General features: G+C 36.3%; 2 pseudogenes; one reads left to right on the forward strand and one right to left on the reverse strand.

The window, feature by feature from the left end:
* The first annotated feature begins 3,818 nt into the window (after positions 1-3,818).
* Positions 3,819-5,461, forward strand: LOC102821055 (annotated as a pseudogene).
* Positions 5,462-5,471: 10 nt separating this feature from the next.
* Positions 5,472-5,900, reverse strand: LOC102821451 (annotated as a pseudogene).
* Positions 5,901-19,812: the final 13,912 nt, after the last annotated feature.

The following is a 19,812-nucleotide window of genomic DNA, read 5'->3' on the forward strand; positions in this document are numbered from 1 at the left end:
TCGATGGCACCTGACAACAACAACAACAACAAAGAGTTAAAAACAAATCTTGAAATGCCTTATAACACAAGTGAACCTAATTATGAAATTAGTCAATCACCCAAGGACAAATAGTGTACGAGACAATTACTATGTAGAGTCAAGAAAATGTTTGCATTGTGAAACATTCTTCCAAGATTACCAGGAATAAGAGGAAAGTAAATTACTAACTAGCGAGTTGATGTTGTTAAGAGTCGTTGAGCTGGTTTGGATTCACAGTGACCCTGTATAGGGCTCCCAGGGAGTGGCTGGTGAGTTTGAACTGCTGACTTTGCTGTTCAAAGTGACCTTGCAGTCCAGTGCTTAACCTACAGTACTACGTCAGGAGAAGACACATATTAATTTGGGTGATGGGAATGTAATATACAATGAGGGGGAGGTTAGCACAAAATGATCAAGGCAAGGAAGAGTGGGAGGAGAACAAGTGCTTATGGTTGTTGTTAAATGCATTCAAGTTGGTTCTAACTCATAGTGACCCGGTATAGGCTTTCTGAGGAACAGCTGATATGATTAGAAATCCAGTGCTGATCTTATAGAGCCACACCAGGAGTCGAGTTTTAATAGTGGTGGTGGTTGTGGTATGCCAGGGAGTTGATTCTAACTCATAGCGACCCTGTATAGGGTTTCCGAGGTTGTAAATACGGGAGCAGAAAGCCTCATCTTTCTCCCACAGAACCACTGGTAGTTTTGAACTGCTGAACTTGAGATTAGCAGCCCAATTCGTAACCATTACGCTGAATATTGTTGTTGTTATGTGCCGTTCCGACTCATAGAGACCCCGTACAGGGTTTCCAAGGCTGTAAATCTTTACGGGAGCAGAAAGCCTCATCTTTCCCCCATGAAACAGCTGGTAGTTTCCTGATAGTAATAACAGTGAAGTATGAGCGGATACATAGACACTCAAGCAGAACAAGTATAAGAAGGCAAATGGGACAAAACCCAATGTTTGGAAGAGGATATCTGTACATATGAATTTCTATGTGCTTTAAATCTCTTCTTGATCATATCAGTGAGCTTCAAAAAAATTGAGGAAAAATCCCATCATCTTCTAATTCCAGTTTTACCATAAACTTTTTGAAGCCCTTTTGTATTAGAGCATACATGGTGCAAAGTCAGGAAAACTTTACAACCATGGCTAAACACCTTGGCAGAATGAGTCATTGGGCCTTGGGTTTTAAGACCATAATCTTGGGGGACACCAAAGTCAATTAGCATAGCATAGTCCATAAATGCAATGTTCTACATCCTACTTTGGTGAATAGCAAGGGGTCTTAAAAGTTTGTGAGCAGTCATCTAATGCTCAACTACTGAAAATGAAGTAATTTGAAACACAGAAAAATTAAGAAAATGAAAGACTCATGGAAACAATCCAGTGGACTAATGGACCACATGAATCCCATCCTCCAAAATCCTGAGAGCTGAAGAACTGCATGTACCTAACTACTACTGCTGACCACTTTGAAAGGAATCACAGGAGGAGGATCTAGATAGAATAGGAAGAAAATGTAGAACAAAACTCAAAATAAGAAAATAGCAGGCTTATCGGTCTGATAAGGACGGGTGGAACAATCTTTATGCCTAGAATCCAAGCTAACTCTCATGACTCAACTGTTAGTTACATCATAGGCCTATAAAGTGAACAAAAACACACTCCTTAAACAATAAACCATACAAGATCAAAGGGTCAGCTTTGTCACAGAGATAATGCTCAGGAGGCAGGAAGGGATAAGGAACAGGGATGAGTGGAAATGGTAAACACACAAAGGAAGTAGGAAGAGTGTGGAGATTATCATCAATGAAAGAATAAAAATGTGTATGAATTGTTGAATGGAAAATCAATTTATTCTGTAAACTTTCACCCAATAAACAACAAAAAGTTGTTTTGTTTGTTTTAAATTCTAAGTTAACTAAAATTGTCCAAAGGCTCAAAGGAGAAGACAAAGACCATAAATACATCTTAATTCAACTTTTATTTGTAAATTTCAATGGTTTGGTAGAGTAATACATTAAAGAATGAAATTTCATCTAGCTCATTTGACCCTTTCATTCTAGACATAGTGATAATGATATTAATTTTAAAAAGTCTTTTTTCAACTTCCCTATTCTGTTCTACTGATCTATTCCTTCACTGATATCAGACTCTTGATCATTGCAACTTTATAAGTCTTGATTTAGGTAAAAGTCAGTTCATCACCTTTGGTTGTTTAATTATTTAACTATTTGGTTGTTTAAATATATTCTTGAGTGTTTCTGTGTATATTCCCCCCAAAAAATAGGGATGGGAAGCAAATACTGTTGAATGATGATGCAAGCAGATTGTAATCATTGTAATGAAATGGTGTAAAAGCCGATGTTCTCCCATATAAACTATCACTCAATTCACAATAAAAACTTTAAAAAAAAGTCAGTGTATCAAGTCTGTTCTTCTTCAGTACTGTACTGACTAATCTGGATATCTGGATTTTTCTTCTCTCTTTCTTTTTTTTTTTATCTTTCTGTATAGACTTTAGTTAACATCTATTCTTATTTAAAAGTCTAATCAAGTTATGAATAAAAGGAAACTTCCAAATCTGGTGAAGGACTATGAAAACGTTATAACTAATATCATACATAAAGCTGAAGGAATACATAGTTTACTACTTAAGATGAGAAACAAGACAAAGGAGACAAAGATGTCCTCTCTTGTAACTACCATTTAATGGATCTGGCTAGTACAATTAAAAAAAATAAAAACAAAAAGCCTTGAATCCTTAATATGTGATAAATAAGGTGGAAAATCTGATAGAATCTAAAATAGGCTGTCAGAAATAGTAAGAGATATCAGCAAAATTTCAAGGTATCAGGTCAGTATAATAAATAATATGTAGGTTTTTATATATTAGCAATGAACAAATGCAAGTTGAGTTTCTAAAAAACATCTATTATAGCTACAAATTCTAAATTATTTGTAAATAAGTTAGACAAGATGTGGAAATCTTAGATATCTAAAACTGTAAAACACTTATAGACAACATTTAAGACCTATATAAAAGGAAACTTGTGCTATGTTCCTGGAACAAAATACTCAATATTGTTAAGAACTTCAAATATTTCCAAATTAATTTATACGTGTTCAATGTAATCCCAGTGAAAATCCTATCTTGTAAAAACCGAAAAACTGATAATAAAAATTTTAAAGAAATACAAAGCTCATAGAATAACAAACAACTGCAAACTAGAGGAACAAAATTGGAGCATTCAAATTACTTTATTATAAAATACATTGTAAAGCTACAGTTATCAAGATAATGTGGTATTGGTGTCAGTAGATACATATATAGGTCAAGGGAATCAAATAGAGAGTTCAGGAACTACCCCATAGATACATCTACAGATATACAGAAGACTGATTATTTACAAAGTTGTGAAAAAAGACAGTATTTACAACATATAGTATTAGAATAACTTAATATTCATATATAGAAAAAATAAACTTGGGTTCACTCTACACATTATATAAAAATTAAAAGTGGATTAGATTTCCGAAAACCGTGGCTGGACGCGCTCTGCCACTGATACCAAGGTCTAAGAGCTGATGCGCCCCCAAAGCCTGGTAGTTGGAGCCTTGCCTTGCCTGGGCTCTATGCAAAAGGCTTCGGCAAAGGAGAAGAGGTGTGTGGCACAAGTGGGGGGTCTGGGGGACTTCAGAGGTTCAGCATTAGCTATCCAATGGATAACAGTCGGAGTGGGCGGCCCTCCAGAACCAACAGCGTTGTAGACTGTGTAGAGAACACTCTGTAATGGCTATGCAGATGAAACTTGAAGCAAATGCAGATACTTCTGTAGAAGAAGAAAGCTTTGGCCCACAACCTGTTCCATGGTTAGAGCAATGTGGCATAAATACCAATGATGTGAAGAAATGAGAAGATGCTGGATTCCATACTGTTGAGGTTATTGTCTATGCACCAAAGAAGAAGCTAATAAATATTAAAGGGATTAGTGAAGCCTAAACTGATACAATTTTGACTGATGCTGCTAAATTAGTGCCAATGGGTTTTACCGCCGCCACTGAATTCCACCAGAGGCAGACAGAGATCATACAGATTACTACTAGCTCCAAAGAGCTTGATAAACTACTTGAATGTGGGATTGAGAATGGATCCATCATAGAGATGTTTGGAGAATTTTGAACTGGGAAGACCCAGATCTGTCATACACGACTGTAACATGTCAGCTTTCTATTGATCCAGGTGGAGGTGAAGGAAAGGCCATGTACATGGAAACTGAGGATATGTTTAGGCCAGAACTGCTGCTAGCAGTGGCTGAGAGGTATGTTACTGGGTTGTTGTTGTTGTTGTTAAGTGCCGTCAAGTTGGTTCCGACCCATAGCGACCCTGAACAGGGTTTCCGAGGCTGTAAATCTTTATGGGAGCAGAAAGCCTCATCTTTCTCCTGTGGAGCAGCTGCTAGTTTTGAATTGCTGACCTTGCGGTTCGCAGCCCAATTCGTAACCACTATGCTACCAGAGCTCATTTAGGTTAGATGAGAGAAAATATGGCTGCACCTGTCACTGAAGTAGTTGCTAGGGTTTGTTTGGCTGAAGACTGTCTCTTCTTTTCTTACTATTCCACAAAGTTGCTTCTGTGGTTCAAAAGAAAAATTTTCCTTAGTGCCAAAAAGCATTCTTTAGTCATGAATTCATGAGTTGCTGTCACAATGAATGAAACACAAAAGATCCAACTATATGCGGTCTTCCAGAGATGTACTTTAGATTCAAAGACACATTAGATTGAAAATAAAAGAATAAAAAAAGATATTTCAGCTCTAAACCCATGGATTGCAGAAGGCTGTGTGCCTACAAGCAAAAAGGCTGGTTTGCAGGATGTGCCCTTTGGACATTTAAATGAATATATATATTTTGTTTTGATGCATACAAAATATCTGTATGTATCAGATATATTTGCTTTGTTCATTTGTGAAATATAAGCTGTAAATGGGGATCCACAGGGAGGAAATAAGATAACTGTTGTTTCAGGGAGAGGATTGTAATCACTGAGATGAAACAAAGTGTATGATTTGTGTAATGCAAAGCTGATGATCTTGTCTGTAAACCTTCACTCAATTCACAAGGATTATATGCCTGAACATAAAACTGGAAACTATAAAAGTCCTAGAATAAAAATAGGAAAGAAAATAATTCTTCAGATTGTAGGTTTTAGGAGCCTAAATCTGGCTAAAAACTTAGGTGTGAGCTAGAGCACAAGAAACAATGGTTTTACCTGGCAAGCCACAATAGAAAGCTACCTACTCTATATAAGATCTAGTGGAAAACCAATGCACTACAGTCATTGAAGAGTCAGTCAAGGATGCTAGCCCCCTCCCTTCCACTTTCTTTCTTTCTTTTTTCACTTTCATGGTTATATTTAGCACAAAAAACACTTGAAAAGAGCTGTCTATTCATTTTCTTTGCTGCACTGCCTGGCACTGGGATTGGTGATTCTGATGGCCTGCTGGAGTGAATGCTCTTTCCACGATGGCTTTGCAGTTTTTGGAGGCAATCTCTGCACAGTAAATGTTGCACATCAGTAGCACCTGCAGCTTCTTGACATTGTGTGCCAGGAAGCTGCAGAAGCCACTGGGAAACTTGTGTTGTGTTTTCTTGTTGCCCCCATACCATCCATTAAGATCTGGCCCTTGATTCTTCTCCACACTCTGTTGTCAATACGTCTGGGCTTGGTCTGGTTATGCTTAATTTTGACGTAACAATCTGATTGGTGCCGGATGAACTTCTTGGTTCTCTTTTTGATGATCTTGGGCTTCACCATGAGTTTAAGGGCAGTTATGATGCTGGTCAAGATAGCTGCCTCCTCCCCACCATGCATTTCTTACAGGAACCTGGTTGTGTAATGGTTAAGTTCTAGACTGCTAATGAAATGTTCAGTGGTTCAAACCCATCCAATTACTTTGCAGAAGAAAGATCTGGAATATCCACTTCATAAAGAGTCAGCTTAGGTTCCATTATGTTAAACTGAAGTTGCTGTGAGTCAAAACAGGCTCTATGATACCCAACAATAGCAGCCTGCATGTCTCCATAGGGAGTCTCTTTCTCAGGGGCCTTGAACAGAGGTTTTCTTCAGGTATCTCTCCTGAAGCCTCCCTATCAGGGAAATGGGGTGGAGAGTTTGGAGTATTTTCCTACTCTGTACACGGTACTCAGTCCTTTTCCAATACTAGACCTCAAACTTCAGCCTCCATCATGCCTTGGGATCCATAGTCTTTCTTGAAGCTCCCTTGGCTTCTTGAAGCTTTTCTTGGATCCATAGCCTTTCCTGGAGCTCCTTGCATATGCACTGATATACCTGACTCTCACCTGGCTGCTGCTCCTGGAAAAATGTAGAAGAGGAGGAGCCAGGTACCACCCTCAGGGTTTGATTTTTTAGCTGATACCATCCCAAAATTCCTAAATTATACCCATTACTTTTGAATAGATTCTAACTCATAGTAACCCTGTAAGATCAAGAAGAAATGCCTCATTGTGTTTCCAAGGCTGTAATTTTTACAGAAGCAGACAACCACGTTTATCTTCTTGGGAGTGGCAGTGTGGTATGAACCATGACCTTTTGGTTAGCAATTGAGTGTTTCGTCATTGCACCACCACAACTTTGCTGCTGCTGTTGTCAAGTGCCATTGAGTCAGTTCCAAGTCATAGTGACCCTGTATAGGGTTTCCAAGGAGTGACTGGTAAGTTTGAACCACTGACCTTGCTGTTCAAACCAACCGTGCAGTCCATCACATTAACCCACAATGCCACACCAGGACTCCTAGCTAAAACACTTGGGAGAAATGAGAAGAAATGGAGAAGATTTAAGGATCAGACCTTAACACCCAACATTGGTTATGGATGCTGAACAGAAAATTTCAAAGGGCAGTTCAAGAAGACAAAGTCAAGCATTATAATGAAATATGCAAAGACCTGGAGATGGAAAATCAAAAGGGAAGATCACCCTCAGCATTTTAGAAGCTGAAGGAACTGAAGAAAAAATTCAAGCCACAACTTGAAGTCTTGAAGGATTCTATGGGCAAAATGTTGAATGGTAAAAAAAAAACATCAAAAGGAGAAGAAAGGAATAAACAATCAAAACATACCAAAAGAATTGCTTAATGTTTAACCGTTTCAAAACAAAGCACATGATCAAGAACTGATGATATTGTAGGAAGATGTGCAAGCTGCACTGAAGGCACTGGTGAAAAACAAGGCTCCAGGATTGATGGAATGCAAGTTGAAATCTTTCAACAAACTGATGAAACACTGGAAGCACTCACTTATTTATGCCAAGGAATTTGGAAGACAGTTACCTGACAAATTGATTAGAAAAGATTCATATCTTTGCCCATTCCAAAAGAGGTGGCCCAACAGAATTTGGAAATTATTGAACATTATCATTAATATCACATGCAAGTAAAGTTTAGCTGAAGATTATTCATGGACAGTTGCAATATTGCCTTGAAAGAGAACTGCCACAGATTCAAGCTGGATTCTAAAGAAGATGTGGAATGAAGGATATCATTGCTGACATCAGATGGAGCTTGGATGAAAGCAGAGAATACTAGCAAGAGGTTTACTTGTGCTTTATTGACTACATAAATGTATTCAACTGTGTAAACCATTTCAAATTATGAATAAACATTATGTCCAATGGGTATTTCAGGACACTTCATTGTGCTCATGAGGAATTGTACATAGGCCAAGACGTAGACATTCAAACAGGACAAGGGGATACTGAATGATTCAAATCAGGAAAGGTGTGTGCAAGCTTGTATTCTTTTACCATACTTATTCATTCTGCATGTTGCTTGTTGTTATCAAGTGCCATCTTGTCAATTCTGACTCATCAAGACCCTGTGTAGGGTTTCCTAGGAGCAGCTGGTGGGTTTGTACTGCTGACCTTGTGGTTCTAAGTCCAGTGTTCATCCTACAGCACCACATTCATTCTGCATGCTGAGCAAATGATCTGAGAAACTGTATTATAAGAAGAGAAACATGGCATCAAGATTGGGGAACGACTCATTAACAATCTGCAATATGCAGATAATGCAACCTTGCTTACTGAAGTGAATAGGATTTATAATACTTAGTGATGAAGATCAGAGATATGTAATGCAAAGAAACAAAAATTCTAACAACTGGACCAATAAATAACATCATGATAAAAGGAGAAAGATTGAAATTGTCAAAGGCTTCAGTTTTCTTGGATCCACAATCAACACTCATGGACACAGCAGTCAAGAAATCAAAGGATATATTGCATTAGGAAAATCTGCTGCAAAAGACTTCTTTCACATATTAAAGAGAAAATGCATCACTTTGAGGACTAAGTGTGCCTGATCCATGCTTTGGTATATTTGATGACTTCATATGCATGTGAATTTGAACAGTGAATAAAGAAGACCATACAAGAATCAATGCATTTGAATTAAGATTTTGTAGAAAAATATTCAAACTACCATACATTGCTAGAAGAACAAACAAATCTGTCTTGGAAGAAGTATAGCTAGAATGATCAATAAAAGCCAGAATGATGATATTTCAACTCTCATAATTAGAACATGTTATCAGGAGGGACCAGTCCCTGGAGAAGGACATCATGCTTGGTAAAATGGAGGGTCACTGAAAAAGAGGAAGACCCCCAATGAGATTTATTGACACAATGACAGCCAGTCTGGACTGAAACATAACAATCTTTGTGAGGAAGATACAGGACTGGACAATATTTTTCTGTTGTGCATCGTGTCACTTTGGGTTGCAACTGACTCTACAGCACCTAACCACAATAGCATTATTGTAATAAACTTGGCCAGTTTTAACATAAATGAAATTATAAAATTATCTAAACTTTTCAAAATTATCCTATTGAATAAGTTACTTTCATGACAGCAAATTAAGTGTGTCTAGAGGTCTTAAATAGGGAGCTCTGGTAGTGTAGTTGTTACGAATTGGGCTGCTAATTTCAGGGTCAGCAGTTTGAAACTACCAGCTTTTCAGTGGGAGAACGATGAGGCTTTCTGCTCCCATAAAGATTTACAGCCTCGGAAACCCTGTACAGGTTCGCTGAGTCAGAATTGACTCCACGGCACATAACAACAACAACAACAGAGGTCTTAAATAAGGGGTTACATATTTTTAAAAATCACTCTGCCATCTTGAGAATAAAATTAAACATTAGAGTTGAAACATATGGAAAGCCTTTGGGTAACAGTCCAGTATTCTAGATGAGAAAATAGTCACTTGGAATAGGATAGCAATAAAGAATAAGTGGTAAGTAACTATAAAACATACTTTGGATTGAAATCTAAGGGGACTTGCTGATGAATTGGATAGAGAACATATGGAAAGCATGAAACTAAAGATGATTCTTAGGTTTTGGAATTTGTGTAACTAGGATGATATAGTGCTACATCCCACAGGTGGAAGAGCTATTTTGGAGGATAGAAAATCAAGCATCTTGAATGTCACCAACCACCTTGTATTTACTACATAAATCATAGTTATAACATTTATGATTCATAGTCATTTATTCTAGGTTTAGAAATCCTAAGATTTGTAATATAAAATAAGAAGCTAACTGCTTTGTGAGGTAATGTATTTTAAATTTCAAACATATTAGGTTTATTTGAACTATTCTATGTAATGTTTATCCATAAGGCTCAATGCAGTCATCTGGAACACAGTTATTATCAACAATGAATGTAGAGAGATTTATTCTATTTAGATTGGAAAACTAAGTATAACTGTTTGAATTTACTAAATTTCTTGAAATGTGTGGACATTAGCAAATTTTAATCTATTAAATCTAACCTAGGTAATATGAGTATAGATAATATTTTTATAATTATTTACTTCATATTAATTATTAAAATGGAGACAATCGCACAGTATTCCCAAGACAACATATTGCTGTCTATGACAGAAATTTTTATACCAGTTGTGAATTGAATTTATTTAACCAGTAGGTGCCAGTCTCTGCCCATAAACTGAGACTCGAATAATTGTGGCTTGGTAAATTCCATTAAAATGATAGCTGTCAAAACCAGAAATCTACAACAGCAGATATTTGGTGTTAAAGAAAATGGCAATTAATGAACTTAGAAAGCAAACACAATACAAGATCCTGAACAAACATAAAAACTAACAACAAGGAAATAAGATTTAATAGTTTAGTGATTTTTCATGTTGATACAAGGTAATACTGTCCCCACAAGAATGAAGAGAGAATATTATTTTAATTTACTATGTAGATGGAATTTATTGAAATTATTTCTCTGCTCACATTATTTTCATTCCTATCCTGTGATTTTGATGTATGTGGAATAAAAATATATGTATAGTAATTACATCCAATAGATGGAACTGATTTTTACATACTAAATTGTGATAGCTGGAAATTTCTGAACTGAACAATGGGTCCAGCTGACTGCTGCAATATCTATTCTTTCTTTGATTAAGGCATTGTAATTGATCAAAATGTAGGAGAGTTTTTAGATCAACTCTTGGTGAGCAACTCAGATATGGCCATTCCAGCATAGAATTGGGTGCTATTTGCTCTTTTCTTGATGTTGTTGTTGTTATGTGCCATTGAGTAAGTTCTGACCCATAGCAACCCTATATAGGATTTCTGAGGAGCAGCTGGTGAGCTTGAATTGTTGAATTTGCAGTTCAGACTGATTTGCAGTCCAGCACATTAACCACACCAGGACTTCATTAGGTAAGCTGAAATCGTACTATGATTAAGTGAATTATTCTAAGAATTATTCTTAAGTAATTATTCTAGGAAAAATTTTAGTGACCGGATTATTGAGACTTGTGTCTATGATACAGTGCCTTGGACTTTTCTCTGTCCATTTACCTTCATAAAATTGTATAGGTAAACACTTAAGAGGGTGTTCAAAGAAAAAAAGCTCTAGGTTAAGGGCCTTATTTGTTTCAGGAAAAGCTAAAAGCATTTCAGAATACAAACTATGCTTGGCAAATATACAGAATGCCCAGGCACAGAGGTATTAATTTCATGCAAAACATAATACTTTTATTCCAATGCACATAGACACGCCTACAGTTTACTAAACTGATTGTGCTTAATAAAAGAAAGCACCGGATTGGTTAAGGCTTTCCTCCTCCATCACTGGAGAACCTGTGCTGATCACAATGAGAAAAGAAGTAGTCCACATTAAATAAATGTTGCTGACTCAAAGAGGAGCAACAGGTTCACCAAGAGCAGAAGGAATGTGAGTGAATTTGCACATTCCAAATTTTCCTTGCTATTTTCTCTGTCTCATATTTACACAAATAATTGTTGCTATTGCTAAGAGCCATCCAGTTGGTTCCAACTCATAGTGAGCATATATAGGGTTTCTGAGGAGCGGCTGGTGAATTTGAACTTCCAACCTTGCATTCAAAATGGCCTTGCGGTCCAGTGCATTATTCCACAGTGCTGTACACATAGAATGTTAAGTGCCGGCTAGTCAGTTCCGACCCATACCAACCATGTACAGGGTTTCCAAGGAGTGACTGGTGAGCACGAACCACTGACCTTGAGGTACAAATGACTTAAGTAGATTAACCCACAGTGCCACATCAGGACTTCAGCACACATAGAATAGAGTAGGATTAAAGACATAATTACTTTTCAATTTGTAAAAGTCACTAAAGGAACACTGGAGTACTTTGAAATATGTTGTTAAGTGCAGCCTAGGTGGTCCCAACTCATAGCGACCCTGTTATAGAGTTTCCAAGGAGTGGCTGGTGGATTCAAACCACTGACCTTGAGGTTCAAACCAACCTTGCATCTAGTGTTTAGCCTATAGCACCATAATTCAGGACTTCAGCCTAGTCCTTATTCTTAATATATCTAGAACAGGTTATACCCTTTCCACTTTGGAAAAGATAGAAAACATGTTTAAATGGAAAATAAAAATAAAGAAAAGAAAAAACAGTAAATGATTAATAAATAATTTTCCAATGTGTATTTTTAAAAATAAGGATGTGTAAGTTGAATACTTACTGTAATGATGAGGGCACCCCTAGCTCAGGAGTCAGCTAGCTGACTGCTGCCTAAAGTTGATAGTTGTGTAGGCACGTGAAATTGTGAAGCAAAATAATGTATTGCAAGATGATCTTTAAAGGGTACTAAAGTTTTATTTTAATTTCCCCTGAATTTCAAATGCTATATCGGTGCTTAAAACCCACCAGCTTCTCCTTGGAAACCCTATACAGGGTTGCTATGAGTGGAAACTGATTGACACAAAACAACAGCAACAACAAGGAGGATCCTATGTCAGTACGGTTACAACTATTAATGCTACAACATAGGGGAATGAAAAGAAAAACAATTACAAATGAATTACAGTGTTGTTTTTGGCAGGAATCAACTTTGTACTTCTCTCTACCATCACAAAGGTGCAGTTACACATTGTTGTATCTTGCCTAGGCCATAGACATATCTTACAGACCTATATCCCTGCTTTTACACTTGCTTCCCTCCTACCTGTTTTTCACACACATTTGTAAATGGAGAACATATCCTCTAATGCCTAGATTGGGTAAAACCAATTCAGTAGTGCCAGTTACCCTTACAGTACTGTGTCTATGCCTCTGTCACATTTTATTGGCAGCTAGGTCACTGGCCTAAGAGCTTCGCAATCAACTTTAAAGAAAATAAGGAGTCCTGGTATGATGCCATAAGATAAGAACTCAACCTCATGGTCAGTTTGAAACGCAAGGTCGATGGTTCAAACTTACCAGCCACTCCTCAGAAACCCTATACGGGATCACTATGAGTTGGAACTGACTTGGTGGCACTTAACAACAACAACAAATATATGGTGAAATAAAATAAGTACAAAACACACCCCAAACCACAAAGAAAACAAAGGCAAATATAACTTGAAGTATTATTTGCAGCAGACTATAATGTATGCAGATTGTATCAAAGGCAATTCTAAGATCCCAAGCAGTCACAAGACTACTAGGATGAGGACCCAGCCAGTAACCTGAGAGCTGCTGTTGGTACTAATGTCCATCTAGCTTGATCCAACCACACACAGGAGACTTACAAAATGTTGGCAATTGAACATTTGTAATTTACTCACAGAAAATAAGAGCAGTTACATAGTGAGAGGTTCCTCCATAGATAGAAAAATCGCAAGGCAAAGATGGAGACTTTCCTACGCGTACCCTAGTTAGAACCTTAAGAAAACCAGAAAATATATTTCCCACTCAGGTTAGTACTGCAGGGGCCATGTGACTTATGTATAGATTTCCTGCCTGACAACCTGAGGAGGAATGATGATTAGACTTATGGTATCCAGGCTGAATGTCACTTTATTTCTCTATGTAGCTTCAGGGTAGGCTATTGTTTGTCCTGAATACAAAAAGGACCAGACAAAAAATATCATAGCTGATGAGTAGCTCAAAGGTCTGTTGACTCTCAATTTACCATCTAATACCCACAATCTGACTCTTGTTTAGAATTTGTTCTTCTTGTTGGCCTTTGAATCCGTAATTCTTTCAAGAAGCAGAAAGCCTCATCTTTCTCTCTGAAGAAGGTGGCGTGCTTTCTAACTGCCAACCTGGTTAGCAGTTGAATGCTTATCCTACAGAACCACCATGCCCCCTTATTTAGAATAGAATTCCCATTTTCTTGGAAGTAGCAATGAGGTAGCTAAATGACCACATTTCCATGATTCTTTGTAGCCTGACCCAAGTCAGGGTATTTTCAATAGCCTCATAAGCATGTAATAATTGGACAATGAATAAAGGAGACCATAGAAGAAATTATGCATTTGAAGTGTGGTGTTGGAGAAGAATATTAAAATACCATGGACTGCCATAATAATAATAATAATAATAATAAAAAGATCTCTCTGGAAAGAAGTACAGCCAGAATGCTGCTTAGAAGCCAAGATGTTGAGACTTAGTTGTTCATATTTTGGTCATGGTATCAGGAGGAATAAGTCCCTGGAGAAGCACATTATGCTCAGTAAAGTAGTAGTTGTTGTTGTTGTTAAGTGTCATCGAATCAGTTCTGACTCATAGTGACCCTGTGTAGGGTTTCTGAGGAGCAGTGGTGGGTTTGAACCTCCAACCTTGCGGTTCAACCCAACATTTTAGTCCAGTGCTTACCCTACAGTGCCACACCAGAGGGTCAGTGAAATCCAATGACATGGATTGACACAGTGGCAGCAGCAATGGGCTAAAATGTAAGAAAATTGTTGAGGATGGCCCAGGACTGGGCAGTGTTTTGTTCTGTTGTGTATAGTGTCACTATGAGTTGGAATCGACTCTGCAATAACAACAACAGGAGAGACATGAGCCCAACTTCTAGCCACTAAGATGCAAGAAAACGTGCAGTGGGCAAATTAAAGAAACTCTGCTCCATGGAAGTTTATTTTCAGGAAGATGGCAGTTTTGTCTTCACAACCCAATTATTCCTGTTGTCTGGAATATAGCTATGACAGTTTCTTAGAGTATCTTTAAGGAACAGAAACAGTTGTATGTAAACGATAAATTTTATTTCTTGAGACTTTACGGTTCAACGTTATTATCTACTCTTCTACAGACCTTGGTGTTATGTGCTGTGGAGTTGGTTCCAACTCATAGCGACCCTGTACAGGGTTTCCGAGGCTGTAAATCTTTACAGGAGCAGAAAGCCTCGTCTTTCTTCCGTGGAACAGCTGGTAGTTTTGAACTGCTGACCTTGCGGTTTGCAGCCCGATTCATAACCACTACGCTCACAGAGCTCCTTACACAGGTTTTATTTTATTATATTTTCAGTAACATTTTCCCTTGGTCATTTTATCCTTTTCAATTTCAAGTGTGCCCTTCATCATCTAATTCACCAGTTGGAAGTTAATCTAATGTTTTGATGTTCTGTTTCATGTCTAGTATATTATAGCATAGAAAGAGTTCCAATTAATATAGCAAGATGTTGGAAAGGTTGGTTAAGTATTTCGATTTCACATATCAGCTGCAATTGATAGCTTCTTTGGTTAAAAAAATAGTTTATCTACATGAATGCAAAAACACATATCTGTCAAGGAAATTTTACTTTTAAGATAATTTCTTGATATCTCATTTAATTTTCTGTCAATTTAATTTAACCTATTGCTCAAGTGCATAAATAGCGATACCATATAACATCTGATAAGCATTTGTCTTCTAAATATATACATATCACATACAAAAATGCACACATATTGTTAAGTGCTATCAAGTCAGTTCCAAATCATTGTGATGCTATATAGGGGTTGCAAGAAGCAGCTGCTGGGTTTGAACCACCAACCTTGTGGTTAGCAGTCCAGTGCTTATCCTATAGTGCCATATAACATGACATATTTGAGTTACAACAAACTGCACTCATGACCTCCTTTTTTTTTCGATTACAAAATGTGCATACAAATGGAGAAGTAGGAATTCCTGCCAAAAAATTCAAAGATGAGCTGGACAAGTTGAAAAAATTTTCAACATAGACAAAATAAACTTATTTAGAAAAAGAATGTCAGAATAGACATATATTCACAGAGAGGGGATGTCATTGCTTGGTTTACAGAGAGGAAGTCATTGTTTGGTTTCAAGGCATTTATAGACAAAATTATGCTAGTACTTAGAGAAAATGCTGCTAGATTTAAATTAAAACCTTTTTATTTTTACCATTCTGAAAAACCCTGGGCATTGATCTATCCTAACGACCTATCTAAAGTAAGCAATTTGGACAAAGTTCTGTTGTAGTATATACGGTTTCCATTAACCAATTTTTAGAAGTAGATGACTTCCTAGTGTTTCCAAGGATGTATGCTCCACTGAAGTCTGTCCACAATGGATTGAAAAAAATTTTTTTTTAATATTTGAAATACCAGTGGCATAGCTTCGAGCATCACAGGAACATGAATGCCACCACGGTATGAAAAACTGACAAGCGATGGGATTTTCATGTAAGATATGATTTTTAAATATTGCTGAATCACTTATGGTGGTGGTAGTTATGTGCCGGGGAGTCAGTCCCTACTCATATGGACCCTGTACAGGATTTCTGAGGCTGTAAATCTTCACGAGAGCAGAAAGCCTCTTCTTTTGCCCACAGAATAGTTGGTAGTTTCGAACTGCTGACCTTGAGGTTGGCAGCCCAATTCGTAACCACTATGCTACCAGAAGGAGTGCTGCCTGGCACATTAACCCACAGCGCCACACCAGGACTCCATATACAGTAGTATAAATCTGATATATTAAAAGTAAAGTCATAAAATTTTACTATGAAAAACTGAATAAGACTTTTAAAGTATGTTTCGACTTAAACAACTTTACTATTTATAACATTTGATACATCTGAACAATAAAATATTTCCAAGTATATATTCAACATGTTCAAATAATTCCTTTCACTGAGATGTATATATTTCAACATAAAACATAAATCTCATATATGTGAAGTCGTATTATGACAATCATTAACAACAAATAGTCTCTTAAACAAACATAAAACAAACCAATTAAAGTCACTTTGAAGCCAATTTATTACAGAATATGAAATCAGTACACTTAGAATCAAATACAGACAACTTAAAAGGTGTACATTTTTTAAAACTTTTCCCATTAAGTAGTATATATAACACATTTGAGGATTACATAAGATAATGCATACAAAACCTTGTTTAGTCACAACAAATGCTTATGCAGAAGAACCTGCTTGCAGCAATAAAAATCATCTTCATTAACATGCCATAAAACTTTAATTTACAAGGTCTTCAAAATGTCTCTTTTGCACAAATGCATTTTTAAACCTTTAAATGTTAGTCAATTCAGTTATTGTAGAAATGACAACCCCTACCCATAGAAATGTTTTTAGAGGTTTAATTGCAAATGGCACTTTTTGCAATTGTTCTAACATTCCACATTTCCATTGAAAGGGAGGGACTTTAATGGCACTTTAAAAAATGATGTATGCTTGGAATTGCTAATCAAGTCATGTTGTCAGTGGTAAACTAGGTACTGTTAAGGGGCTAGACAAGCAATTGAATGATAAAATTTACCAATTCACTCTCTAGGAGATATAAGCAAAATTTCATCAATAAACCAAATTTGATCTTGAATTAGGGACCAGTCCCATTTATACAGGTTATCTCTAAAGACAAACCCTTAGACTGAATGAGTATTACCTTATTGACTAATACATAAGTCATTGTCACCTCATAGTAATTGCACTGTAAACAAGACTTTTATTGCCTTACTTTCACAATAATGAAAAAAGGCCTTCTATTTCTAGCATAGTGGCTAGGCTCCTGCTAACATAGTATAAAGAACAAAAGTTCTTGACATGGGTTCATTCGGATTGATATTATAATAGTGTGCGAAATATAATGTTTTTTTTTTTTTTTATCTTGGCAATTACACAGAATTCACTTTCTTAATTAGTTCATAATATCTATCATGAGGGAACCACCTTTATTTTATTTTATTTGAACAATGGCCCAAGTCACTAGTTTTCAAGATAATTTTAGTTTTTATCTTACCTGTATGAAATATGTTAAGTGTCCCAGAAAATTTGAAGCTAATTATATAAAATGTTCTTTCAATAATCATGCTTAAATATGAAGTTACTGGGCTTTTTTCCTGTCACAAGTTATTCATAGTTCTTAAAATGATCTATTATGAAAATATGTTATGCTCAAGAAACCTTCAGTTTACTTTTGTAACTACAGAAACCTATCCTTACAAAGAAAAGTAGATGTGGTGAAGTTATTCTAGCTACAGAATTAATGTTTTTATTCTTTTCTTCTTTGCTGGATAAATTTGTATTTTAATGTGTGCAGAACTTAACTTTCTTAACTTAACTTATCCATGGTTCTGTGATTCAGTGGTTCAAGCACTTGGTTATAAACCAAAAGGTTTGCAGTTTGAACTAGACATTCCACAGTTTTCTCTGTTAGAGAAAGATATGTCAGTTTGCTATTTAAAGATTTATAGTATCCGACACTCTAGTGAGCAGTTCGACTCTGTTCTATAGAGTCACTATGAGTTGGATTCTACTTGATGGAAGTGGATTGGATTTTTTTGCTTGGCAGTACAGTTGAGTGATTTGTTGCTAACTGAAAGGTCAGTGATTTTAAATTACTAGCCTCACCAGGGGCGAGAGATGAGACTGTCTACTCCTGGGCGAGAGATGAGACTGTCTACTCCTGGAAAGATCTGCAGCTTTGAAAACTCTATGGGTAAGTTTTACTCTGGGGCTCTAGGACAAGTACTGGGCTGTTAACTGCAAGGTCGGCAGTTCAAATTCACCAGCCACTCATTGGAAACCCTGTACAGGGTCGATATCAGTTGAAACTGATCCAGTGGCACTTAACAACAACATAGGGATACTATGAGTCACAATCAACTCAATACACAATGATTTTTTTTGAGGGGTTGAGGGGGAAAATTACTCTTTTTTGCTTTTAAAATCTACATATGTTTGCATATATGCTTTTGGAAGAGTCATCAGATCTTATGTTGACTTTTTGTTTGAACTGATTTCTATTTCTGTTTCGAGCATGGAGTAGGTTTATGATAAGCAATGATTTATTGATTGATTAGAACATATTTTTCTTTGTGCATGATATGTCAACAAACATCAAATTTGACAGGACCATGCAAACTGGAGACAACCCACAAGTTTAATTTTAGAAAGTGTCATGTTAATTTATTTACTATTCTTCCAAATTTAGAAATTTAATTTCCACTTAATCTAAAGAAACTGGGACACAGTAAAAATGACTTCTTTGGTACTAGAGAAAGTAGGAGTGTGTCTAGAACTCACTTCTGAGCTTTTGCTTTATTGAATCTTTCTATTACTGCCATTGAGCCAGAGGCAATTTGCTTATATGAATGATGTTCAAATAACTTATCTGGATTGAGTTAATTTATCCTGTATTGCCAAAATTAGGTAGTTCATTTAGAATTATGAAAATAACAAATAACAAATGGTGTTCAACTGATCTGGAATGAAGAAGAGAGACTTTGCTGAGATCCTCTCAAAATTATCTCAATTAGTGTTGGGATTCTGGTTTTCTAGGTTGGATTCTATGCTTATGGCTTTATACTTGCAATCTTTTAAACATAGGGAAATCAAATTGAAAATAATAGGAACTCAGTAGGAGGGGAAAAAACAAACAAGAGGACATGCAATTAAAAATGTGCATATACTTCCCTGCATATCTGTTGCTGAGGGAAAAGATGCATTTTTCACAAAATCCAGATAAATTTAAATAATTTAATTCCCCAGTTTAGAAATTGCATTCCCAAAAACATTTTATGGTAATAATTTACTCTTTTTGTACACTAAATCTAGAAATTCAAGCAGATAATTACTGTAATCCTATTTTGTTCAAAATACTGTTTTAAGGGGTTTAAAAAATTATCATTAATCCTTACAATAAACCCATCAGGCAGGATTATTATTCCTGAATTTTGTATCAGGAAATAAAGGCTTTGAAACATTTCGCTCAAATAACTAATATACAGTAGAACTAAGAACAACTACTCATTTATTTATGATTAAGAATTTATATATGTAGGAACCATATTGGGTTATTTTTTAAAGGTTTTTATTGCGGATTGAGTGAAAGTTTACAGGGCATATCATCAGTTTTACATTCAATATATCATATACCTTGTCTCATTACAATGATTATAATCCCCTCCATGTATCATCAGTTAACAGTATTTCTATCTATCCACTTTAGCTTTTTCAAAAACAAACAAACAAA

This window comes from Chrysochloris asiatica, unplaced genomic scaffold, assembly GCF_000296735.1.
Source record: "Chrysochloris asiatica unplaced genomic scaffold, ChrAsi1.0 scaffold00001, whole genome shotgun sequence".
NCBI classification, from domain to species: domain Eukaryota; kingdom Metazoa; phylum Chordata; class Mammalia; order Afrosoricida; family Chrysochloridae; genus Chrysochloris; species Chrysochloris asiatica.